Here is a 26685-nt window from a genome sequence, read left to right as displayed (position 1 = left end):
TTGTGCCTGGGGTATTGAGAGGAACAGAGACTGAGTAATATTAGAGGGATGTGTGAGGATTTCTGAGTACTGTTTTCTTCAATGACTGCAGTTCTGGCTACTGGAAGGGACACCTCTTGATCCTGCGCCTTGCCTTTACCTATCTGTCATCCTTTCTTCACTTATGTATACTCATGTATACTCATGTAATACTATGTAATCCTCATGTATACTATGAACTAGCAGAGTGATTCCGAGCTCCTAGAAATCTACTTGTGCTAACTCTTATTGAGCTAAAAATAGTAGTGTAGCCACGGTAGCATGGGAAGTGGTGAGTGGTAGCGTGGGCTAGTGATGTTGAGTACAAACCCACCTGAATTCTGTGGTTACATACTTGGCATAGCTAACATGTGCTGTAACTCATCGTTTCCTGTGCTACCATGATTGTTACAATTTTTAGTGCGCTAGCTTCATCCGAGCTAGTGTGAGTATATCTGTGTGACCTGGGAATCACACCCCAGCTCATAGTGTAGACATACCCACAGATAGCAGCTTATGTGCCGGCACTGCTGTACCTCTCTCTGTCACCTCCATTGGCAATCATCAGCTAAGAAAAATAGAAATGGAGAATTTATGTATGCGAGTTCTCTGGTGCAGGGAGTGCGCTATTGAAGTAGAACTAATATATGATAACAGCAAACACATACAAATTATACTGGTTATGGAATTCCTTTTTAAAGTAAAATTATGGAGTTTTTGCTTTCAATTAAAGCTAGAATGGAATATGGGGACTTTGAAATCTGCTCTGGGACACGTAACTCTTGCCTGCAACCTTGGGCGTCAGAGTACAAGGGAGGCAGCAATACAGGTATGGATATTCGGAAGCATCACTGTGGAAAATGGGTGAAGTCTACCTGTTTTTGGCTCTGAAATTTACTTCCTATTATTGTCATCATATGTGTATAATCCTCTGTTTATGGATGAAACTTGCATATTTTGTTAGCTTTTACGCACACAGTGTCATTATGACAGACATAAAAAGAGAACCACAAATATTTCTGTGAACAGATGGATACTATGAAAATGAGTCATTATTCTTTCCTTTGAGTGGTGCTTCAGCTTATTGTGGTTTTCTGAGAAGTTTTGTGGACAATGAAATGAGGGTTGTTATGTTCATGGCATACACACAGAGAATGTAGATAACACAATTTTAAATACACCATAGGGATTACATAACATGCAAATGACATTGTTATGAAGTGCTTCTGTATCATGAAAGCCTCTCTGTGTGTATCTTTACGGAGCTGCAAGCTCCATTTTGAATATGAAGCTTTTTGTCTTCTGTGTTGTCTGTTTGCCTCCATGTGTACTGAAATGCCAAAGGCTGATGGCAAAAGAATAACAGAAGAGAGTCATTGAAGTTAATTGCTCCTCCATTGAAAGAGGATAGCTCTAAACAATAGACTGGCTCCCAGTCAGGAGAACAGGTTTAGAAGGGGAGTGGTTGCCTAGGCAACAAAGTCACCTGGCAGGGTTTCTGGTCACCTAGGGAGGCCAAGAAGGATGTTGCCTTACAGAGGATGCTAAAAGTTAGATCAGCTCTTCCCTTTCTATATCTGGAGTGTTTGGCCATTTAGTCCCTAGCTCAAAAGGCGAGAGAAGTAATCCAACATGTAGGGGCCCGCATAGAGCAGGGGACCCATATGCTCCCACAAGGACTCCCAAGGAAAAGTGGGCTAGTAAAGGCATTTCAGTTCAGAAGTGTATTGTATTCTAAATGATCTGTACTCTTTTGTGCTTTATCTGCTAAGTAAAAGAGCAATTGTAAGAGACTCTGTGCAAAATGTCTGTGTGTGTTATCAACATCACAATTAATAAGAGTCTTCAGAGAGAATTAAACCAAAAAGCCCACATCTTTCTGTGGGATTCTGGGGAGAGGGTGTGTTTAAATATGGGGTAGTCTGAAGGGTCAGCACTGTGCCAAGAGGGGCAAGGCAGCTGGACAGTGGGTTACAGCCTTTAGGGACTGTACCCCAAGAATGGGACTTCAAGATTGAGGCAGTGGCTGGACTCTGTTCTGGTGCTGGAGGCTTAAAACACCACAGGGTCCCGTGGCAGGATTCCCTTCGCAGCAGTCTGGTGGGTAGCCAGCAGGTTATGCAACCGGATCTGTGACAAATACCCTGTACTGGGAAGTTATCTGTTGTAACACTCCTTTTACTTACTTACTATAACATCATACAGCTCACCAGTCTAAATAGAATGTTAATTGTTTCTTGATGAGTATATTTCAGGGAATGCTCATGCTTGTATTTATAAATTCATAAGTACTATTTACACAGCATTACTTCTGTAATGGTGTACTTGACACTTATACGCAAGTCCTTTTTATCAATGCTTACATCAACATTATGATTAATATGCAGTGTGTATGTTTAACAAACCCCACAAGGCTAGATGAAACTAATGTTATAAGGTTTTGTTTCAATGGCTGTTCCATAGAAAGATGCCAATGTGACACACACAGTTCAGGTGGCAGCGAGGGATAATTTTTTTTAAATTACTTGTTCTGGAGCACATCCTGGCTTCTGACTCTCATGGCTGCCCTGGGAGATGTGTACATTCATCCAAGGGCCAAATATGGCCTTCTGTCATCCCAGATGTTTGATTTGACTGGATTTCAAAATAGTCAATAATTAATGGGGCAATAAGTTGCCTTCCTTTCATTTTTGCCCATTTTTATTAAGAAAGGAATGAAGGTTGCACATGGGGAATTTTAATAGCTGCCCCGCTTGAGCTGAAAAACAAATGAGATATTCGAAGATGAAGCTGTGGCGGAAGTCAGTTATTTTGTGCACTGTACAAAGGACTGACATAGGACAATGTGTCGATCTTAGATTTTGCAAGATCACAGGCTTTCAATATCCTGAGATGATTCCTTCCAATTATAGTCTGCCTCTAGAACTTCTTATTCAGATTCTGATAAATGGTTATATGTCAGAGGGCTAACTCACCAGCCCAGGAAGGATCGATGCCACACCAGGGGCTGTTTCAGGCCTCCTGCCCCAAGGCAACATTTATGGGTTAAATAGAAATGTAGTCAAAATAAAGTATTTCCTCTGGCCTACATGGACTACAGTCCCAGAGGCTTTTCCCACACCATCCTCAGCCAGTGCTTTGATATAGGCACTCCTGCAAAAGCCTTTCTAATATCTATAATTCTCAGGCCATCTACTTGGGCGGGACATAATAGTTGAGTTCTTTCCCCTGACCCAGGGACTCCTGCAGGAGCATAGAATATAGTGGTTTGACTTGAGTTTGCTTATTGCAGTGTGAACACTAGACCCCTAGTTTGGGGCCCAGGTTCAGAAATACTAATCCTAGGGTCAATAAGCAGTCTGGACACTCAAACCTGGGCTTGCAAACCCTTTGTGTGCAAACTCGAGTTCCGGTAATCCTGGCCTTACATAACAGTGTAGACATGCCTGAAGATTGCCATTGGGAGATGGTGATGAGAGGGGTGTGTCCTAAGCCCCACTTCTCTTAGGGAGTTAGATGCCTTAGTCTAGTCTTCAGGGAGACACCTATTTCTGCTTTCAGTTCACAACTGAAAACCCCTCTCTTGGAGTCATATGGCTTAGGTGACTAAATAATTTATGCAAGAAATACTGAAAGAGCAAATGGTGGTAGTGCTGCTTTCATTGGAGTAAGGAGACTGGTCTCTGTCTCTTACTTCCCAGGCATGTCCCCTACCCACCAGGCTATGGAGTCACTGTCTATTTTTGGTCCAATGACTAAGTATTTATCCAAAGAGAAACAGCTGAAAGAGTGATTGAGGGTGTCCCACAAACCCCTAGCACTCTCCTGACAGGTAGCAGACCCTTGTTCAAATCCTTTGTTCCCCTCAGGCAGAGAGGGGAATTGAACCTGGATCTCCCACATGCTGGGTATCTGCTCTGTTCATTCCATTAAAGTTTTAAAAGAAGCATCACCACGTCCTCTTTCTGGATTTTGAATGGGGCCCAATCTGGTAGGCCTGGTTAGAGCACACCTCCTTCATCAACTCTGCAGGGAAGATAAGTTGGAGGAGTGCCTGTCTACATCTGGTTTGAGAATTGCACTGCAGTTTAGGTGTCTGGATTCCTAGAGTGAGGCAGCAGCGTGCATGCCCAAAAGTGAAAACTTAGATGCACAAGGAACTTTTTTAGCAAAAATGTATATGCTGAGTGAGTTTAAGTGCCTACAGGGTTGGGTGGCAGCTGAGCAGGAGTTTTGTGGATTGCAGTGGAGCTTAAGTCTGGGGTAAATACCTAAATACCTTGTTGGATCTGGGCCTTTTCTCTTCTCCCATAATTCTGCCCCTTCCTCTCCTCCTGCTTCCCCAGTTCTGTTCCCTCTTGTCTAACAGCATTACAGCACACCCTGTGGTGTTGGTGAAACTCTTATAAACCGGGAAACTAGAGAAGTGTGCTGCTTGCCTGGAGCTAGGATTCAGGATGTGACGGAGAGACTGCCGAGACTCATCAAGTCCTCAGACCGCTACCCCTTCCTACTTCTCCACGTAGGCACCAACGACACTTCCAAGAACGATATTGAGTGGGTCACTGTGGACTATGTGACTCTGGGAAGAAGGATAAAGGAGTTTGAAGCGCAAGTGGTGTTCTCATCCATCCTCCCTGTTGAAGGAAAAGGTCCAGGTAGGGACCGTCGCATTGTGGAAGTAAATGCGTGGTTACGCAGGTGGTGTCGAAGGGAGGGCTTTGGATTCTTCGATCATGGAATGCTGTTCCAGGAAGAAGGATTACTAGGAAGGGATGGAATTCATCTAACGAAGACAGGGAAGAGTATCTTTTTGCGGACAGACTTGCTAACCTAGTGAGGAGGGCTTTAAACTAGGTTCGATGGGGGATGGAGACCTAAGCCCAAAGGTAAGTGGGGAAATAGGACACCACAAGGATGTAGAAGAAGGAGGGTGCAACAGGGGAGGTCTCCTGATCCATACTGAGAAAGTAGGGCAATCGGTTAGTTATCTCAAGTGCCTATACACAAATGCAAGAAGCCTGGGAAACAAGCAGGAAGCATTGGAAGTCCTGGCACAGTCAAGAAACTATGACATGATTGGAATAACTGAGACTTGGTGGACTAACTCACACAACTGGAGCACTGTCATGGATGGGTATAAACTGTTTAGGAAGGACAGGCAGGGGCGAAAGGGAGGAGGAGTTGCACTGTATGTAAGAGAGCAATATGATTGCTCTGAGCTCCAGTATGAAACTGGAAATAAGCCAGTTGAGAGTCTCTGGGTTAAGCTTAGAAGCAAGAACAATAAGGGTGATGTCGTGGTGGGTGTCTGTTATAGACCACCAGACCAGGAGGACGAGGGAGATGAGGCTTTCTTCAGTCAACTAGGAAAAGTTTCCAGTTCACAGGACCTGATTCTCATGGGGGACTTCAATCACCCGGACATCTGCTGGAAGAGCAATACAGCAGAGCACAAACAATCCAAGAAGTTTTTGGAGAGTGTTGCAGACAACTTCCTGGTGCAAGTGCTGGAGCAACCAACTAGGGGCCATGCTTCTCTTGACCTGCTGCTCACAGACAGGGAAGATATGGTAGGGGAAGTAGAAGTGGGTGGCAACCTAAGCAGCAGTGACCATGAGATGGTCGAGTTCAGGATCCTGACAAAAGGAAGAAAGGAGAACAGCAGGATATGGACTTCAGAAAAGCAGACTTTGACTCCCTCAGGGAGCTGATGGGCAGGATCCCCTGGGAGGCTAATATGAGGGGGAAAGGAATCCAACAGAACTGGCTGTATTTTAAAGAAACCTTATTGAGGGCACAGGAACAAACCATCCCGATGTGTAGAAAGAATAGCAAATATGATAGGCGTCCAGCTTGGCTTAACAAATAAGTCTTTGGTGAACTTAAACACAAAAAAGAAGCTTACAAGAAGTGGAAGCTTGGTCAGATGACTAGGGAGGATTATAAAAATACTGCTCGAACGTGCAGGAATGAAATCAAGAAGGCCAAAGCACAACTGGAGTTGCAGCTAGTAAGGGACGTGAAGGGGAACAAGAAGGGTTTTCTACAGGTATGTTACCAACAAGAGGAATATTAGGGAAAGTGTGGGCCCCTTACGGAATGGGGGAGGCAACCTAGTGACAGAGGATGTGGAGAAAGCTGAGGTACTCAATGCCTTTTTTGCCTCTGTCTTCACAGACAAGGTCAGCTCCCAGACTGCTGCACTGGGCGGCACAGTATGGGAAGGAGGTGAACATCCCGCAGTGCTGAAGGAACAGGTCCAAAACTATTTAGAAAGATTGGACATACACAAGTCCATGGGGCCGGATGCAATGCACCCGAGGGTGCTGAGGGAGTTGGCTGATGTGATTTCAGAACCATTGGCTATTATCTTTGAAAGCTCGGGGCAATTGGGGGAGGTCCCTGATGATTGGAAAAAAGCAAATATAGTGCCCATCTTTATGAAAGGGAGGAAAGAGGAGCCGGGGAACTACAGACCCGTCAGCCTTAACCTCAATCCCTGGAAAAATCATGGAGCAGGTCCTCAAGAAATCCATTGTAAGGCACTTGGAAGAGAAGAAGGTGATCAGGAACAGTCAACATGGATTCACAAAGGAAAAGTCATGCCTGACCAAACTGATTGCTTTCTATGAAGAGGTGACTGGCTCTGTGGATATGGGGAAAGCGGTGGACGTGATATACCTTGACTTTAGCAAAGCTTTTGATATGGTCTCTCTCAGTATTCTTATCAGCAAGTTAAAAAAGTATGGGTTGGATGAATGGACTATAAAATGGATCGAGAACTGGCTAGAGCATAGGGCTCAACGAGTAGTGATCAATGGCTCCATGTCTAGCTGGCAGCTGGTCACAAGCGGAGTGCCTCCAGGGATCGGTCCTGGGGCCGGTTTTGTTCAACATCTTCATTAATGATCTGGAATATGGGGTAGATTGCACCCTCAGCAAGTTTTCAGATGACACTAAACTAGGGGGAGTGGTAGATACCCTGGAAGGTAGGGATAGGATACAGAAGGACCTAAACAAACTGGAGGATTGGGCCAAAAGAAATCTGATGAGGTTCAACAAAGACAACTGCAGAGTCCTGCACTTAGGACGGAAGAATCCCATGCACAGCTACAGACTGGGGATCAATGAGCTAGGCAGCAGTTCTGCAGAAAAGGACCTGGGGGTAACAGTGGATAAGAAGCTGGATATGAGCCAGCAGTGTGTCCTGGTTGCCAAGAAGGCTAATAGCATATTGGGCTGCATTACTAGGAGCATTGCCAGCAGATCCAGGGAAGTGATTATTCCCCTCTATTCGGCATTGGTGAGGCTGCATTTGGAGTATTGTGTCCAGTTTTGGGCCCCCCACTACAAAAAGGATGTGGAGAAGTTGGAGAGAGTCCAGCGGAGGGCAATAAAAATGATTAGGGGGCAGGAGCACAAGACATATGAGGAGAGGCTGAGAGAACTAGGCTTGTTTAGCCTGCAGAAGAGAAGAATGAGGGGGGATTTGATAGCAGCCTTTAACTACCTGAAAGGGGGTTCCAGGGAGGATGGGGCTAGGCTGTTCTCAGTGGTGGCAGATGACAGAACAAGGATCAACGGTCTCAAGTTACAGGGGTGGAGGTCTAGGTTGGACATTAGGAAAAAGTTTTTCACTAGGAAGGTGGTGAAGCACTGGAATGGGTTACCTAGGGAGGTGGTGGAATCTCCATCTTTAGAGGTTTTTAAGATGCGGATTATTTAGCTGAGGTTAGTCCTGCTTTGAGCAAGGGGTTGGACTAGATGACCTCCTGAGGTCCCTTCCAACTCTATGCTATGATTCTATCATTCTATTATATCATTTTTTCCCCTTAGCCTTTTGTTATCATTAAATATTTGGGGTGCTTATTGTGCCAGGACAATCATGGCAGGTTACTTAGGCATATTTTGTATCTTTAACTATATATTCTCAATCCTCGTATCTACTTTAAATTGCAGTTGTGTAGCTTCTTAAGGAAAAATACATTTTTAAAAAGTGTTTTCAGCCAGTTTCCTATTCTTGCAAAGAAACTTAAAAAATAAGAAGTGGCTGTTTGCTGTTTGAACTAAAGTTGTTGAGAGAGAGATTATTAACTTTCTAAAACAATTAAAATCAGTACAGAAACCCAGAAAAACTAAGAAAATAAATTACAAATTCAAAAAGAATTGCCCATCCCGAATAGTAGAATGTACATTTCCAATAGTCCACCACTGAATAAATTGATCCAAATCACTTAAAAAATATAATATATAAACTCCAGATAAAGGTATAAAATCACTAAAAATCTAAAAAAAACAAAGAACATCGGCAACCCCAGTACAAAATAATTTATATAATCTACTTTTTAAAATGGCCATCTTTGCTTGACCAAGAATAATATTTGCAAGGCATTCACAGATTTATTTGTGACCTTATACTTAACAATAAAAATAAATGCAGTAGGAGAAAAATCAAGGGACAGTAACCAAAAAATACACTAAAGTAAAACAAATAATGGCTGTAACTTAAAACAAGTAAGAAAATATAAAAAACAGTCTCCTCTGTGTCACAAAAAGGATATAGACTCATAGACTATAAGGTCATCTAGTCTGACCTCCTGCACAATGCAGGCCGCAGAACTTAACCCATGCACTTCTGTAATAGACCCCAACCTAAGACTGAGTTATTGAAGTCCTCAAATAATGATTTAAAGACTTCAAGATACAGAGAATCCACCAGCAAGTAACCCATGCCCCATGCTACAGAGGAAGGTGAAAACCCCCCAGGGCCTATGCCAATCTATCCTGGGGGAAAATTCCTTCCCGACCCCAAATATGGTGATCAGTTAAACCCTGAGCATGTTGGCAAAACTCAGCCAGACACTCAGAAAGAATTATATATAGTAACTCAGAAGCCACCCCATTTAACATCCCTTCACAGGCCATTGGGCATATTTACCGCTAGTAAGCTAAGATCCGTCAATTGTCAAATTAGGCTGTCCCATCATACCATCCCTTCCATAAATTTATCAAGCTCAGTCTTGAAGCCAGCTGGATTTCTTGCCCCCCACTGCTCCTTGGAAGACTGTTCCAGAACTTCACTCCCCTGATGGTTAGAAACCTTCATTTAATTTCTAGTCTAAACTTCCTGATGGGCAGTTTATATCCATTTGTTCTTGTGTCCACATTGGTGCTGAACTGATGTAACTCCTCTCCCTCCCTGGTATTTATCCCTCTGATCTATTTATAGAGAGCAATCATATCTCCCCTCAACCGTCTTTTGGTTAGGCTAAACAAGCCAAGCTCTTTGAGTCTTCTCTCATAAGGCAGGTTTTCCATTTCTGGGATCATCCTAGTAGCCCTTCTCTGCACCTGTTCCAGTTTGAATTCATCTTTCTTAAACATGGGAGACCAGAACTGCACTGAGTATTCCAGATGAGGTCTGACCAACGCCTTGTATAACAATACTACCACTTCAATATCTCTACTGGAAATACCTCGCCTGATGAATCCTAGGACCGCATTAGCTTTTTTCACGGCCACATCATACTGGCGGCTCATAGTCATCTTGTGATCAACCAATACGCCCAGATCCTTCTCTTCCTCTGTCACTTCCATCTGATGCATCCCTAGCTTACAGCAAAAGTTCTTGTTAGTCTCTAACTGCATGACCTTGCACTTTTCACTATTAAATTTCATCCTATTTCTATTACTCCAGTTTACAAGGTCATCCAGATCATGTATAATATCTCTATCCTTTTCTGTATTAGCAATACCTCCTAACTTTGTGTCATCCGCAAACTTTATTAGCACACTCGTACTTTTTGTGCCAAGGTCAGTATTAAAAAAAGGATAAATAAGATCGGTCCTAAGACCGATCCCTGAGGCACTCCATTAGTAACCTCTCTCCAGCCTGATAGTTTACCTTTCAGTATGACTCACTGTAGTCTCCCCTTTAACCAGTTCCTTCCAATTTTCATATTAATCTCCATCTTTTCCAATTTAACAAATAATTCCCCATGTGGAACCTATCAAATGTCTTCCTGAAATCTAGGTAAATTAGATCCACTGCATTCCCTTTGTCTAAAAAATCTGTTATCTTCTCAAAGAAGGAGATCAGGTTGGTCTGGCATGATCTAACTTTTGTAAAGCCATGTTGTATTTTGTCCCAATTACCGTTAACCTCGATATCCTAAACTACTTTCTCTTTCAAAATTTTTTCCAAGACCTTGCATACTACTGAGGTTAACTAAGAGGCCTGTAATTACCTCGATTACTTTTTTCCCCTTCCTTAAAAATAGAAACTATGTTAGCAATTCTCCAGGCATACAGTACAACCCCTGAATTTACAGATTCATTAAAAATCCTTGCTAATGGGCTTGCAATTTCAAGTGCCAGTTCCTTTAATATTCTTGGATGGAGATTATCTGCCCCCCCCAATTTAGTCCCATTAAGCAGTTCAAGTTTGGCTTCTACCTCGGATGTGGTAATTTCTACCTCCATATCCTGAAAGCATTAGCCCCCCGCCACTATCCCTAAGCTCTTCATTAGCTTCATTAAAAACTGAGGCAAAGTATTTGTTTAGATATTGGGCCATGCCTAGATTATTCTTAACCTCCACCCCATCTTCAGTGCTTAGTGGTCCCATTTCATCTTTCTTTGTTTTTTTTCTCTTTTATATGGCTATAGAACCTTTTACTATTGGCTTTAATTCCTTTTGCAACGTCCAACTTTACTTGGCTTGTGGCATTTCTCACTTTGACTCTACATGTTCTGACCTCCAAGAGATATCTTTTCTTGCTGATTCCTCCCATCTTCCACTCCTTGGAGGATTTCTGCTTTCTCTTAATCTCCTGTCTGAGATGCTTGCTCATCCAACTTGATCTGTAACCCTTGCCTGTGAATGCTTTCCCCTTCCTTGGGATGCAGGCTTCAGATAGTTCCTGCAACTTTGGCTTGAAGCAATGCCAAGCCTCCTCCGCCTTTAGATCCATGAGTTCTTCTGTCCAGTCCTCTTCCCTAACTAATTCCCTTCATTTTTTTAAGTTAGCCCTTTTGAAATCAGAGACCGTCGTCACCGATCTATTTTTGTTTATCCTTCCATTTAGTTTGAACTGAATTAGCTCATGATTGCTCGAACCAAGGTTGTCCCCTACAACTAGTTCTTCTACGAGATCCTGACTATTCACCAATATGAAATCTAAAATGTTGTCCCCTCTTGTTGGTTCAGCAACTATTTGACGAAGGAATCTGTCAGCTATTACATCCAGGAAAATCTGAGCCCTATTATTATTACTAGCACTAATCTTCCAGTCTATATCTGGGAAATTAAAATCTTCCATAATCACACAGTTCTTGATAGTATTTACTTCATTAAAAACATTAAGGAAGTCTCTATCCATATCCAGATTGTATCCCCGTGGTCTGTAGCACACCCGAAGCAGTATCCCAGGGAAAGCTCTAGCAGTTTTCTTCCCTAATGTGATTTTTGCCCAGACATGACATGGTCATCTCCAGAGTCAGAGTGTGCACAAACACATTTGAGGCAACAGCCCCATGAAGAAATTTCCACCCATCCTCTTTGCAGTTGGAAGCTTGTATACAGTTCACCAGGTTGGCTGGTGGAGTCCATCAGCGGAAGCTGTCTCCTACATACCATATTGGGATAATCAGCAAGTGTTCGAAAATGACTAATCTTTACCACAAGCTTATGGCCTAAGCTATTAAAAGTAAATTCAGAAGACCCACTAAAAGCAAGCAAACTGCCAGGCTTGTCAACATCCCAGCAGGAGCACCAGGCAAGAAAATGGAAACATTAGTATAATCAGGAATGGCTTGCTCAGGGAGAGAACTCTCTAACCTGGAAGGGCTGATTCCACATCTGATAAAAACCAAGAAATATAGCAAAAGAAATGAAAACCAAGACTGACAGCCAAGATATCCGCTGAGACCCAAGAAAAAATTAATCCTATAAATTAAATGAACCAGTTTTGTTATGCCTGCTGCAATATGGGAGGAGACAAGACTCCTAGAAACAAGACTGAAAATCCTCATGGCAGGGTTATAAAGAAGGGGTTCAACAAGCAGCCCTGGGAACTCCAGTTGCCTATCCTGCAGCCTCAACTTAAAAAATCTCCAAACATTTGATAAAAAACCAGGTAACGCCTCAAAATTGAGACAACCAGAGTGCAACAAAAAAAAGTGCATGATCAAACCTAAATCTTCTACCCACCAAAGAGAAGCAAACTCCAGTTGCTTCTAAGGAACGGGCTCATCCACAAACAGGTGCTCCAGTGACTATAAGCGAAGTGTAGTAACTCTGCTCAAAAACTCAAGGAGACCGTAACCCCCTTACTCAATGAGCAGATGCAAAATACTCTCCCTCAGCCAATGATGGCCATCTCCGAAAAAGTCCAAAAGAACCTTCTGAACTTTTTCTAAAAAGAGTGGAGGGGGATCCAAAACAATACACTTATGCCACAACACAGAGGCAATTAGATTATTAATAACCAACACGCATCCTGGGAAGGGGAGTCAAGGCAAACACCACCTCTATCTTTGCAACCTCTCCTTCAACTATTCTGAAGTTCCCTCCCATTCCAACCCAAAGTACCATCCAGTCCCAGCATGATTCCCAGTGTTTTAAAGCCAGTTCAGCAGCACAATTGCCTCCCAGCAAAGTCAGGGTGTGGGAGATCTCCCATGTCCTCAGCAGGAGTGTTTCACTCTTCCCCCAATTTATGTGAGCTGAGGAATCCAGTTTAAAAGAGTGCTGGCATTCAGTCAAAACCTGGACATCACAATCATGAGTAATAAACACAGTCACATTATCAGCATATGCAGAGACTTTCACCAGAGTACAAGCTGGAACAGGGAGAGAAAGGTCAGAAGGGCACATTTGGAACATACATAACAGAGGCTAGATAGAAAGAGCATACAATAAGCCAGACAGGGAACAATCCTGTCTGATTCCCCGACAGACTGGAAAGGGGGTGCTCAAAATACCTTTAATCTTAAGTAGACTGTATATATATATCTTTATACAGTAACTGAATTCAGGAGACAAACCTGGCTCCAAAAGCACAAAGGGCGCAAAACAAATATCCATGATCCAAACGATCAAAATCCTTCTCTTAATCAAGGAAAACCTGTTATCAACAAAATGTACAGGAGCAGTTTCTTCATTGAATGCTGCTTCTTCAGAGCCAAATTTGTGTTAATTATCCTTAATTTTGAGTAGATACATATATTGTGCTCTACAGGTGTTCATACATGCAGTAAAAGCATAATCTCTCTTTGGCATAAGGCCCATGATGATATAATTTGAATCTTTATTATTTTTTCTTCTCGTTTTATACATTTGGGTAATTTGAGAAATAAAGAACAAGGTTTTATTATGCTGTAAGAATAATTTAATTGCTTGGAAGCTACAGTACATGAGGAAACAAGCTATGAAAACTATTTTCTAATATGATTGGAGAAATCCTGCTTTAATGTAGAAATTCACCCTTACTTCTTGTCAAGTAAGGCCTTTTAAATTGAATAAAGCAGTTGAGCACCAGGGTATCTATTCTTCAAGCATTTGAAGGGAGATAGCAACTCATCAGGACAGCTTGTGCTTCTTTAAAGTATAAAATAATTTGATATCTTTTATGACTGAAAAGTGAGTATATTGAAAAGGGAAGAAATGTTTATAAATAAAGAAATGTAGAGATGCTTTATTTTATGGTAACAAACTTCAGTGATGATATGGCTCTAGTACTGAAAAATTAAAGAAACACTGTGTACTTTTGAATAGCTGTGTGTTTGTATATCTTATTGCTTCTAAAAGGGCATTACAAACATGAGATCAGAATGGTTTTTCTCCCTAATAATTTCTGTCATTTTCTATTTGGCAACAAATTAGGTTTTTCTTCCTCTCTTATGGTGCACAAGTCAACGTGACTCCATTTAATTTACTTCCTTGTTGCTCCTTCAGTGTTGTCAGTATTAGCTCAATTTTTAGAATTAAGAATGCTTGACAGATTACATTTACAAACCAAACTTTAACAATTGGAAGGTGTGTGCTATTTTGTAACTCTTAAGGAGAGTCTCTCTAATCCCCACAGGCCATAGGGGCTGGAACTAGGAGTGTGGGGGTTATAAAAATTATAAAAATTGTTCCAGCATCCTTGCCCCCATCCCTTGAGGACATAAGTCAATGTTGTATGACTCATTTGTTCTGAGCAACCATAACTAAAGCTCAGTAAACTGTCAAATAGTTTATTAGCTGCCCTTTGGATTTTCAGTGGATTTGGGTCTCCCACTCTCTTGGCAAGAACCTAAACAATATTTCTCATAAGAGCCAAATAATACAACAAAGTAATAATTTTAATAATCCCTCCTTTTGCTCAGTGATGTCTTTCTAGCACATTTGTTTTTGTTCTCCCTTCCAGCTGGCTGTTGAGTGTGTTCCCTTGGTATAATTTACCATCATTTTGCATGATAATTCTGGCTTCTAGAAGCATAAATGAATTGTCTAATGCTACTTTGTTTTTATGGGTTTGCAAAACAGAAGCAAGCAGAGAAAAGGAAAAAAACAGATAGAAGTGTAAGGTATGGAAAACAAGCAAGCAGGAAATACAGAAGAAAAAAGTCTGCATTCTGTTCCAGGCTTATCACTAGTTTTCTTTCTCAGATTAAAGAGAAAGTGGAATGGCTGTGTTCTCACTTCCTTACATTTGTGACCTGTTGGGTATATGGGCTAAGAGATTAACTCTGTACTTTGGCAATGTACCAAAATTTCAATTGCTAGCTGAATATCAAATATGAAAATTAGCTGGAAAACTGAAACCATAGCATGTTCAGTAGATAAAAATCATTCTCTCCAGCTCTCTGACATCATCTTCATCTTAGATTTTACATAAAAACAATGATGCAGAATGAAAGCTCCATTTTACTTACTTTGTCATTTTACTTACTTCTTCTTTTTTTTTTTTTTTTTTGAAAAGGCAGCACTTAGAAAAATCCATAAAAGCTTCAAGTTTAACTTCTCTGATGTTTATAGATGGACTCAGTACTATATAATGTGTTTGTGTAAGGGTAGTCAGCTGGAAGACTTCCTCCATATAGTATAGCTAGCTGCGTGATTTGATAACCAGTAAGGTGCAGAATAAAGAGCCACAGATTTACATAATGTACAGGATATACACAGTGGGAAAATCCTTCATCCTTCCTCTGCAGCCAAGGAAGGCCCAAAACAGAGGAAATTGCATGGTTCTGCACAGAGGGAGGAGAAGGATTTGTGTATCCATAGTATTCTGCTGGAGTGGTGTCAGAAAATAGCACAGAAGTCCCATCTGTGAAGGCTGGCAGGATTAGATACTGAATCTGGCCAGGACTGCTCCCCTTTAGAAATGTGTCCCCCAGGTAAAGTAGATTTTTTGTTGGTAAAGACCCATCCAAACTTGGGAGTGAATTTGGCCCATGATGTGACAGACTATTATTTTTCTTTATTACAATTTTGTTTTATTTTAATCTCATTACTCCTTGTGAGATTGGAAACCTGAAATTGAAAATGGGAGGAAAGGCTTAAGCTTTTACTGAACAATGTATTGTGCCGTAGCATGCTGAGTGAAAACTACTTGAACTCTGGCAAGGAGAGACACATAAATTATATTACATAAAATCATTTATTTTTTTCAAGGGTGAAGCCAGTTTCTTTGTGTTCAGCAAACCAAGGGACCAAAAGTTCAAAACAAAAGTGAAAAAACCATGGTTAGATCCCAAAGTAGCTGCCAATAGAAAAGGTTTAACAAATGTCACTGGACTTAGGCTATGATCAACTTATCTGGATCGACTGAGCGGTCAGTGAAGACCCGCTCAGTCGATCCAGAAGTTGACGTACTAAAACCACCTCCTCAAGTGGGGTAGCGCTGCGTCGATGGGAACGCGGTTCCCGTTGGCGCAGTGCAGTAAAGACGGCATGCAGAAGAGAAGCACAGAAGTCGATGGGAGTTACGCAAGCTCTTTGCGTACTTTGCTTAACTCCTGTCGACTGCCACCGAATCGCCGAGTTATGTGTAGACCAAGCCTGAGTAGGAGTTTCCCCAAAGAGAGGAGTTGGGTTGGATTTAAGGACTTAAATAGGAAAACCCATTCTCCTTTATTTACAACTTGCACATGCCAAGACTTTGAGACACACAGGTTTATACAAAACTTATAGCAAACAAGTTTTAAGTTTCAGTAAGTGTCCTTTACTCTTCCTCTTGTAACTACTCTTTCTCTTGCATTAACAGTTATTTTTCTCACCTTATATTTTTCAATAATGTAGTTTGTTTAATGTAGTTTTTGTCTGGCATATTTATCTGTTGCATTTGGCCTGATATTTAGTGTAGATAAAGCTTCTTAATCCTCTTTGACTGCACCATTTAAGGGAGTTCACTCAGAGCACCTCTTGAACCTATACTACTAAATTGTGCTTTTTGTGGATGAATTTATTTGATCTTAGGTGGTTCACCTGTGACTGCTATTAGCAAATGGCTCCAGTGACTGGAGTTGGGACACTACATAGGGAGGGCTCTGAGATACTACAGTGAATTCTTTCCCTAAGTGTCTGGCTGGTGGGTCTTGCTGACAATCTTTGGGTCTAATTGATTGACACTTTTTGGCTTAGGAAGAAATTTCCCTCCAAGGCCCCATTGGCAGAGACCCTGGGGGTTTTTTTGTTTTTTGTTTTGTTTTTTTTTTGCTTTCCTCTGCAGTGTGAGACATGGAACACTTGCTGGTTTGAACTAGAATAAAGGGTGGATTTTCTGTAACTTGAAATCTGTCATGATTTGAGGACTTCAGTAATTCAGCCAGATGTTAGGGGTCTATTACAGGTGTGGGTGGGTGAGATTCTGTGGCTTGTGATGTGCAGGAGGTCAGACTAGATGATCACAGTGTTCCCTCTGGCCGGTCTTAAAGTCTATGAATCTATGAGCTAAAGCTAATAGGAGAAAATTTGAACTGGAACTCAAGCACATAAAGAGCCACACATTGTAAGTATGACAAGCTGGGGTTTAGCACCTCTGTGGCAAAACAATGATTTTCCAGTAAAAGTTTCTTGCTGTGTCTGAAGGGCAGGCATAGATGTATTACTGGTAAAAATGCATTTATAGAAATATAGAATTTAATAAACCATTGCATAGTGTTCTGACATGTATCTGTGAACATAAGAATTGACTTTTAATTGCGTGAGGAAGAGTTAGGTGAATGGTTTAAACAAAGTACAAATCACTATGATAGAAATAGGATGATGAAATTAATTTACAATATTAGAAGAGAAAGGAAATTCCCAGAACATTCCACTGTTGACATAGTGAGATTACACAGTGAGATTTGTTAGTCACATTTTGTAAGATGAGGACCCCTGAAGTTAAGATAGCATTAGTGCCTATGCCTGCGGTAAGTAGTGAAAGCATTTATACTAGTAATTTTTTAGCATAAATGCTTTTATTTCTTGAAAGCACTTCAGAAGGCTATATAACATTGTTAGAAAAAAATTGCAAACTATGCTATGTGAGAGAACAGGATTTGGAAGTTACTTATACATTTAATCATGATACCAACTGAGGTGTCAACTGGTTGCCAGTTTTATTAGGGATAGGAAAAGTTAAAACCATTCCTAAGAACACTTGAAATTTAAATGGGAAAGGCCATAACTTGAATGGAACCTCTGGAATCGACTGAATTTGATAAATATCTATTGATGCACCTTAATGGGGTCAATGGCAGCGTTGGTAGCCTCAAAATTTGATCACTTTCCACTTGTGTAAAACTCATTTTTTAGTCTCTGCCCCTCCCCTCTGTGTTTTTTACTGGCCTTCTAAAAAGAGGGCTGCAACAGTATTAAAATCCCAACTGTTATGTAGGGAGCAAAACAAGAGCAACTATAGCCCACGTGAGTGTGTCTCTTACATCTGTTTGTTGTGGCAGCTCTGTTCTTGAAATTAATGAGAATCTTGCACTTAGGTTTCTGATTTTGGTGCTTTTATATTCTTGGGTTTAATGCTTCTGGTTCATGGAAGAATAAAGATTTTGTTGTTTTTGTTTCATTCAAAATACTTTTCAGCAATAGAAATGTTTTTACAAAAAATGTTTAAATGTTTTCACTGCCTACCAGTTGCATAGCTGTAAAAGCTGATATTGCTCTAGGGAGTGTTTCTGAGCTTTTTCATGTTGTGGATCTTTAAGAAATCTGGGTGTATTGCAGAAATCACCCAAAATATTACAAGCTGATATGTCTTATCATTCAGTCAATCTTTTATCTGTGCTATCACCTCTTCAAATCACAGTGTGTGAGCACATGTGCATATCTTTTTTTCCTCTACCCATCAATTTTCAGTGCTGTTTGTACTTATCTTGCTACTATAGTCATCTTTCTGTTTCTGGTTTCCTGCCTCCATAGTTATTCTATCCACCAGGTCTCTTGCAATCTTTTTTGGATCTCAGGGTAGCAGTGATCACTTGTTTTCCATAATCTCTATCAAGTTTCAGTCTCTGTTCTGGTGCTGTTGGTATCACAGCCCTCTGCACAGCTGGTTGCTACTCTTTTCTTTTTAATTTTCAAAACACCACTATCCCCTAAGGTTTTGGATACACAGAGAACCCCTTAACAATAAGCTTGGACTCTTTAGCCAAGCACTAACTTTAAAAAGAAGAGGTTTATGGATTTTGAAGGTAAAATGGAAAAAAAAATTCTAGAAATAGAGGAAAATACTACCCAGTGCTAAACTAACCATTAATTTGAAAAAAGCAACAACAATAATTTAAATGTATGGTATCATCACAAAATGGATCACTTTGGAAATTTAAAAAATATGCTGTAAGTTGATAAGCTAATGAACAAGCATCATACAAATAAAGAATAGTTTGGGAAGAATCATATTTTAATAGTAATCCTTAACAGAGAAGAAAAGGAAAAATCATAAAGGGGAAGGCATGGAAAAGAAAGAAAAAGTTAATTACAAATTACACTTCTTTCTTATCACACCCCATGTATTGGCCTGCTTGTATTTCTTTTCACCTTTTTTCTCCTTTCTTTTCGAAGTCCAAATCTTATGAAGATGTTGTTGGTTTTTCATCCTATCTTTGATACATAACTTAATCAGAGTATAGGAATGATTTATTTAATGGTTGAAATCCTGGCTTCCTTGAAGTTGATGGGAATTTTGCTATTGACTTCAATAGGTATGTTCACACTGCAGCTGGGAGTCTCCAAGCTCAGGTAGATAGACTCATGTTAAAGGGGCTTGAGCCAGTATGCAAAAAATAACAGTGTGGATGTTGCGGCTTGGGTTCTCAACCTCCCCCTTCTTCCCCCCCAGCCCTCTGGGCCTGAGCTCAGGTGGTCTCCACTGGATCTTCAATGTCCATACTGTTATTTTTAGTGCACTCTCTTGAGCCATGCTACCATGAGTCTGTCTACCTGGGCTGGGAGACTCGCTCCCAGCAGCAGTGTAGACATATACAATGAGGCCAGGATTTCACCCAATATGTTAATCTTGTAGTGAATCCTGTTATAATTTCGCCACTCTTTGCAACTTGATGGATCTTTTAAATCAGTGCACACTGTAATTTTAAGTTTTCACTTTTAGTCCCATATTTTGTTTCTATCTGCCATTCTCCATTAGAGAGATTCAAAGATGATAACATCTCCTCAGTACAGTACTACTCCTAAAAGGCTACATGGAAGTGAAATGCACAAATTAGTAGGTAGGCACCAGTTGGAGCCTGTATTAGGAAAGGAGCAGTTTGGTTTTAGAAAAGGCAAAGGAGCAACAGATGGAATGTTCATTTCTGGGTGATGGAAAAGATGCTGGAGGGCAACACTGAGCATGGTTGGTGTTTCCTGATTTGGACAAAGCACTTAGGAGCTGTGCGGTACTGGAGGACCTTGTCCAGATGGTGATACATTTGTATGGTGATTCCATTGCAAAAGTAAGGATGTCCTTTGGTGTACTGGTGGGGTTTGAGGTGAAGGTTGGACTCCACCAGGGATCAGCACTTAGTCCGTTACTATTCATAATTGTGATGGACTTCATAAGTAAGCAAATCCAAATGGAAAGTGGCACAAAGTTGACCTAAGCAAATGGTGGTGTGCTAATGGCTGAGAATGAGGAAGATTTGGTCTGGGGAACTGATGCCTGGAACAGGGAACTAATAAACTTTGGCCTCAAAATGAGTAAAGAAAAGACTGAAGTCATTGGGGTGACTTGTTAAGAACCAAGACAGATGAATATCGACCTCAGGGGCCAGTGCCTAAATCAGGTTTTAGTGTTTAAGTACCTTGGGGACTGATTAGAGGCAAATGGAGAAATCAGGAGAGAACAGAATGCAAGGCAGTTGAGCACAGGGAGGAGGTCTGGTACAAGATAAATGGAATGAATTATGATAAATGAATGCCCCAGACTACTTAAGGGACAACTATACAAAACCACGGTAAGACTAGCTCTTCTATATAGATCAAAGACATGGGCGTCCAAAGAGAGGCACTTGAGAATACTTAAAGCTATTGAAATGAGATGTTTCAGGGCAGTGAGGGGGTGATATTGCTGGACCACATGAAGTATGATGTCATCAGGAGTGTAACCAAGATCTGTGGTCTCAGAGAAAAACTGCGAGAGAGGAGGCTGAGGTATGGGTATGTATGAAGGATGGATTAAGAAATCCTCTTAGGCAGGCATTTGAGACTAGAGTTCATGGGGGAAAAACAAGAGAACAACCAAGGAAGTGGGAGGACAGAGTGGATATGGAGCAAATGTTGGACTGGCATGCCTGGAAAAGACTGATCTGGTGACATGAACCCAGCTGGCTAGGAAGAGGAGGAGAAGAAGAAGTTAGATAGACACTATTGACTTTTGATGGAAGTTGGCTGTTTAACAGCCATTTGTGCTTTTGAAAAATGTTCTCAAAATATATATAATCCAGCATGACTACAGGGCCAAATACAAAGATACAGTAACAGATAAAGGGAATCAAAAATTAAAAGAACAAACAATTAACAATACAGGAATAACATTACCTGTGAGCTGAAATATTGTCTATGATCCTGACTCTCGGGTTAACTTGAAACAACTGTTGGTCAAGATATTTGAAGATACCACTCTTGAGGCCATGCAATATGACCTACCTTTCACTTCCTGGGATAACTGAGTTAGGCCAATTATTCAGCTCACTTGCCAGAGAAGCCTGAGATATAGAGTGCTCCCAGACTTAGTTTGATGGTTTTTATATTCTCTTCAAGAGATGAGTCTGTTGCTAAGTTTCCTTGGTAACAGAATGCAGATAGCATAATGTTCCGTGGCACCTATCTGTTGAACTTCACAGATCCTTCCCAAAATAACCTAGAGGTTAGCTGGTTACAATAAGGCAGCTGATGACCCTGTATGAGAAAGTTGCAAATTCAGAATACCCTACTTCCATTGTGTCTGTATGTGGACACTTGTGTTCAAATAGTAGGCTTATTCCTTTTTCCTCATTATCTTCAGTACTCCACTTTGTCTCCAAATAGAAGGAAACACAACAGTATTAGCCTTAATCTTCTCCTCTGACCCTTCATTAGTATTTGAGTTTGAAGAACCTGAATGCTTTGGGCCAACCTATGATTTCAAATTTACAAGGATGGAACAGTTTTTACTTCTATACCAAGCTCAAGTAGATCCTGCGTCAACTTTTTCTTCACAACCCCCGCTAATGCTAACAATTATTACTTAGTACAGTTTTCTGTAATTTCCAGTTTTCTGCATGTTATGATTAAGATACACAATACCAAAACCTTTAGTATTATGCTGCTTTCATCCAGTAGAGATGCTATGTTATATGGAATTTTCTCCAGTAAGAGTAGCAGAAACATCTTTCATATATTTGTTATCAAATTTGACAGCATAACATTGGCTGCTCAATTTTATACTTCCATCGAAAACCCTCCATTTTAGCTATTTGTGGAGTAAAGGCCTCAAGTTTTTGCTCCATAATATTCTTTCATGGATTTTATTACTTGCTACATCTCTTTTGAACCAAGGCAGCCCTTTCTCTCTTCAGGTTTTCTTGGCAGTATTCCAATATTTAGGTGACAAACTGGAACAACCATCTGTTTCACTTCAAATAAGAAGTACGGAGGTACAAATTAAATATTTCCGAAAGCCAATCATCAAAACATTAGAAGAAGAAGGAGAAAAAACACTTTAGCTTTCAAAATTAACCAATTGCTGCAAAGGAATCTATGCTTCATATAGACAGAATAGCTACCTTTCAAATCTTATAGCCAATCACAATCCTACTTTCAGAATCCACTCTGGATGAATAGTTAAATTGAAGCAAGATCAAAATCTTTCTTCGCCACCTCATTGCTCCAGTCTTCCGGCGTCAAGATCTTCCTAGCAAGATTCTTCCTCCTTCAAAAACCTTTCAGTCAGTCTCTGCAGCCAAGTGCACTCTGACAGGAAACTTCAAAGAGCAGAGAAATTCCAGCCACAGCCTCACAGCAGAGAGTACAGTTGAGCTGGAACTTCAAAGTGAGAAGCAGTCTGTTGACAAGTTTCATGTCTGACCCACAGCATGATCAAAACTTTCCACCCCCTCACTCTTATAGTACCTAACATCCAAACAGAAAAGACTGTACTCTAGTGGGCTAGGTAGAGAATCAAGGTGAAAATACAATAGAATCGTGCTAATTTGCACTAATGCCTGGGTGACCCTCTGAGAATTTCTGAATTTTGTGAATTAGCAAATAAATTGAACAAAACAGAACAAAAAAGCAAGGGTAGGGGATGAGAAAATGAACTTTTTTTCATTGACGTTATTAAACTGCAGTTTAATTTTAAATGATTGATACTCCATAGTATGCTAGTAAATAGGGTTAGGGTATTTTGTAAAATAATTTATTTTAGTAATACAAGACCTCATTAGAGCATCTGCTGTTTTGCTGGAATTTTCAAAGGTGCTTGCGAGAGTTAAGCATCCCAGATCCCATTGACATTCAGTGGCATTTGGGTGCCTCAGTCCTTGAGTCGTCTTTGAAAATCATAGTCCTTAAGTTTTTCTACAAGGTGCGAGGCTCTACTAGATTTTTAGATATGGGCAAACTGGTTTATAAATAGACTTGAACCTGTGTCCCTAACTTTGAATCTAACCTTTTTATGCCGCTCAGGAAAGTTTGAATCTTGACCCCTTTTCTTCCAATTATTTTCCATTTTTGCGCACTGCTTTATTTTCTGTTTCCTGTCGAGACTGAGAAGTGCCAAAATACCCCAACTGAGAGTTCTTTCATTACTTTTGGTGCTCTCTGAAAGTGGAAGTGCTGCTGAAAATCTCATGAATAAGCATGTTTTTGGTAAATGGTCATGCCAGTCTTGTAGACTGAACAGGTGGCTAATATCTGGAAAAGCATGCAGACTTTCATATGATTTCCTGACTCTTTTGATGCTTCACAGTTACTGTTTTTAACTCACAAAAATGATGAAATTACTCCCTAAATACAAAGCTATTCAGTTGAGGCTTTATTAACCAATCAAGCTGTACAACTAAAACTGTGCAGTAACAAATAGTGTAGAAATACCATGCCATGCATATAGATTTGTTCCGGGGCTTCTTGTATAGATCTTTATACAGGATTATCTCTAATAGCATTAGCTTGATCAGTCATATTGCTTAGATTCAGTACTAACAAAGACTTAAAACAAAACAAAACAAAACAAAATCCTTTGAACATTGCCATTAAATTGCTGGCATAACATCAATCCCCTTAATGAATTCCTTGCTTTTCGCATGGCCACAATATCCCAAGGTAAAAGGGAAGAACAGCAACAGAGTTATCAATTACTATGATATCTCTACTGGTTTGTGAATTAAAAGCTGCTTGCAGCCATCTCTACATCTTTATGCAGAATGTTTTACTGAAATACAGTAGGTTCTTAGTCACATTTTATTTCCTAAATATTTGCTTATCTTAACACTTCCTTTTATTTAACAGGTATTCAGTCAATAGCTATAATAAAAGATAAATTATACAAAAAGTATTGCCACTAATGAACTCTCAGAGGACTTATAGGACGATTTATCTTATATAATCATATTTTTAATAAACATGAAGCCATTTTATAATGTTAAATTAAAAACAAACAAATGCTTAAGATAATATTTACATTTAGCACCATCCATATTTAATGGTTTGAGGCAGGAATTTCCATAAATTAGAGGGCCTATAACTGAAATTGTATCTCTTTGTTTTGATACGCTATGTGGGTGGTTTCACAAATCAGCAGCAGTGAATATAATAATTCATTGTAGAACTCTGCTGGTAATTAATTTTGCTAAATGATCCCATTTTTATAAATTGAGAGAACTTTAAATCACAATGAGTAATACATTAGGGTAAACCGTTAGTATGATGTTCAATTAAATGCCATTTTTAATGTAAACAGTTTTTATCACTTCTGTAGGGGGAAGTACATATGTGTTACTTGTTTATTCCTATTTTTTGGAAAAAAAGGTCTTGGTTTATAATACATACATTTGTTAAATACCTGTTACAGGTTTTAGGTACTTTTTGCCTTAAATTTAAAATACGGCACTACATTTTGTAAAGTAATTAGTGATTTTGGATACCAGTTTCTGGAGCAAACCATTGTACCTACAAGTAATCGAGACTAAATAGCTATCATATGGTGGCTGGATGAATGCATGTTTTTATTCCCTGAACTGCAGAGTAAGTTTAATTTAGGAAACATCATGTTAAAAAGACACATAATCTTTGACTATCTTCTCTATTCCCACATATCCTCAGGACAAGAGGAACATTAGGAGGCTAGACCTCCATACTGTGGGCCAAACTGTTACTATATGTGCCATAGGTGCATATAAATAGCAAAAGGTGCCTGTATTCAGGGCTGGTAGTGGCAGATCTCCTGGACCCAAAAGCCTCATGGTGGAAGGACAGATGCATCTCTGGGATCCCACAACTTTTTCTACCTACGTGAATTGCTGAAGACTTCATGGACTTGTGAGATGGGAAAGCTCTAAGTCAGAATAAACTCTCCTAATCCTCTTGGTTGGGCTCGGCAGAATTAAAACCATGCCCATCCTTTCTGGCTTCCTCACATGCTGTCTTCTTCCCCAATATGTATCAGTAGAGAGCCCTTCTCTTTCGATCAACAAATCAGCTAGAAAAGTAGAGAAAGACTGAGGCAACCAATGACTGGAATAATTTACTCCATTTTACAGTTGGAATAAGTTGGATGATGGAACTAAGAGGTGCTACAATAGGTTGACAGGTCTACATCCATAGGACTGATCTGGGACATAATTTTTCTGCAAGCTCCACCCTTTTTCTGTATGTGTTCCAAGACTCACTGGGAAATAGCAGATCTTGATATCAGCCAGTTCTGTGCACCTGTATAAATAGGATCTATCTTCAAGTTCTGTAGTTCTGATGATGCCTTCCTTTTTCTGGATTCTGAACCACCTTTTTTCTCACAGGAGTATAAGAAGCATCAGAGTTTGGGCACATATGGTATTAAAACCACAAAGCCCTTCCTCTTCTAAGAATTTAATAGAGAAAACGAGAATTAGTTGGAAAATAGGTTTTGTTTCCATCCTACAGAAAATTTCATCTTTTCTGTGAAAAATCAAAAACTGAAAAGAATTAGTCAAAACCCTTAAATTTCAATTTGGAAATGCTGCCAATGTGCCTCATCGGTAGTTTAGGTGCCTCATGCCATGACACTTCTCAGTGGTTGGACTCCCTGGCTGAACTGCATCTCCCATTATGCACCATAATATCCTCTCTTGCTGAGCTACCACTGTGCATCATGGCAGCCATAGTCTGGCTGGGGAACCTGGCCTATAGAGGAGAATGGGGGCATGATGAAATATCTGAATGAAAGCTCCCATGAAGCATCATATCAACATTTCTGAATTGAAAGTTTTCAGCTTTTGACTGAAAACCAAAAAGTTTCAAGTTTTCATTTGTTTGATTTTTAAATGAAAAATCAAACATTTCCACAGAAAGTGGAAACTTTCTGTGAAAAATTTTGTTTTGTGAATGGCCCAATTTTCTGGCAAAAAAAATCAATTTTTACTGTAGTTGTACATTGCTTTAGAGGTTGGACCACTTACTCAAAGAATCCTGTAGAGAAAACTTGAATTTGTCCTTGGAAAAGTATTATGGTGTATATCCTAAGTATTCTGACAATTTAGTTGTAAGCCTTGCTTTACAATGGAAATTATATTGCAAACATTGTGGTATGAAGATTATATATATTTCAATTGAACTTCTGAAATATTTGATATACAAATGGAAAGGTTGGTAGACCACATGATAAACTGACAAGATACTTAAATGCACAGGTGCTTCAATGTAATAATAAGTTGAATCTTGCTGTTGGATTGAGACTTAAGCTTCTACCAAGAAGGTAGTAAGAACCAGTTTCCTTACAGTACTTCTGCCTTGTAAGCAGGTCTTGGTTTAGACTGTTTTCTTATTTCCCATCTTTCATATATAAAATATTTATTGTAGGTGATTCAGAAAAAGACTCATGATAAAACCATGAAACATGAACAAATTATTGTTCTGTGTGAGAATCAAAAATTGTGATGATCATGATTTGACTGTCAAAAGTGTCTGTAAAATTACTTAGCAAACAACATGAATATATTACAATG

General features: G+C 40.0%; 1 protein-coding gene across 2 annotated transcripts in view; it reads left to right on the top strand.

Annotated features, from left to right (window-relative positions):
• The window catches only part of NEBL (nebulette), a 382486-nt gene that overhangs the window by 104949 nt on the left and 250852 nt on the right, over window positions 1–26685 (top strand). The window lies entirely within an intron of this gene.

The sequence above is a fragment of the Emydura macquarii genome, unplaced genomic scaffold (genome assembly GCF_026122565.2).
Source record: "Emydura macquarii macquarii isolate MOO-44397 ecotype Brisbane River unplaced genomic scaffold, CSIRO-AGI_Emac_v2 contig_2422, whole genome shotgun sequence".
Lineage (NCBI taxonomy): Eukaryota > Metazoa > Chordata > Testudines > Chelidae > Emydura > Emydura macquarii.
This window is presented reverse-complemented; position numbering and strand designations above follow the sequence as displayed.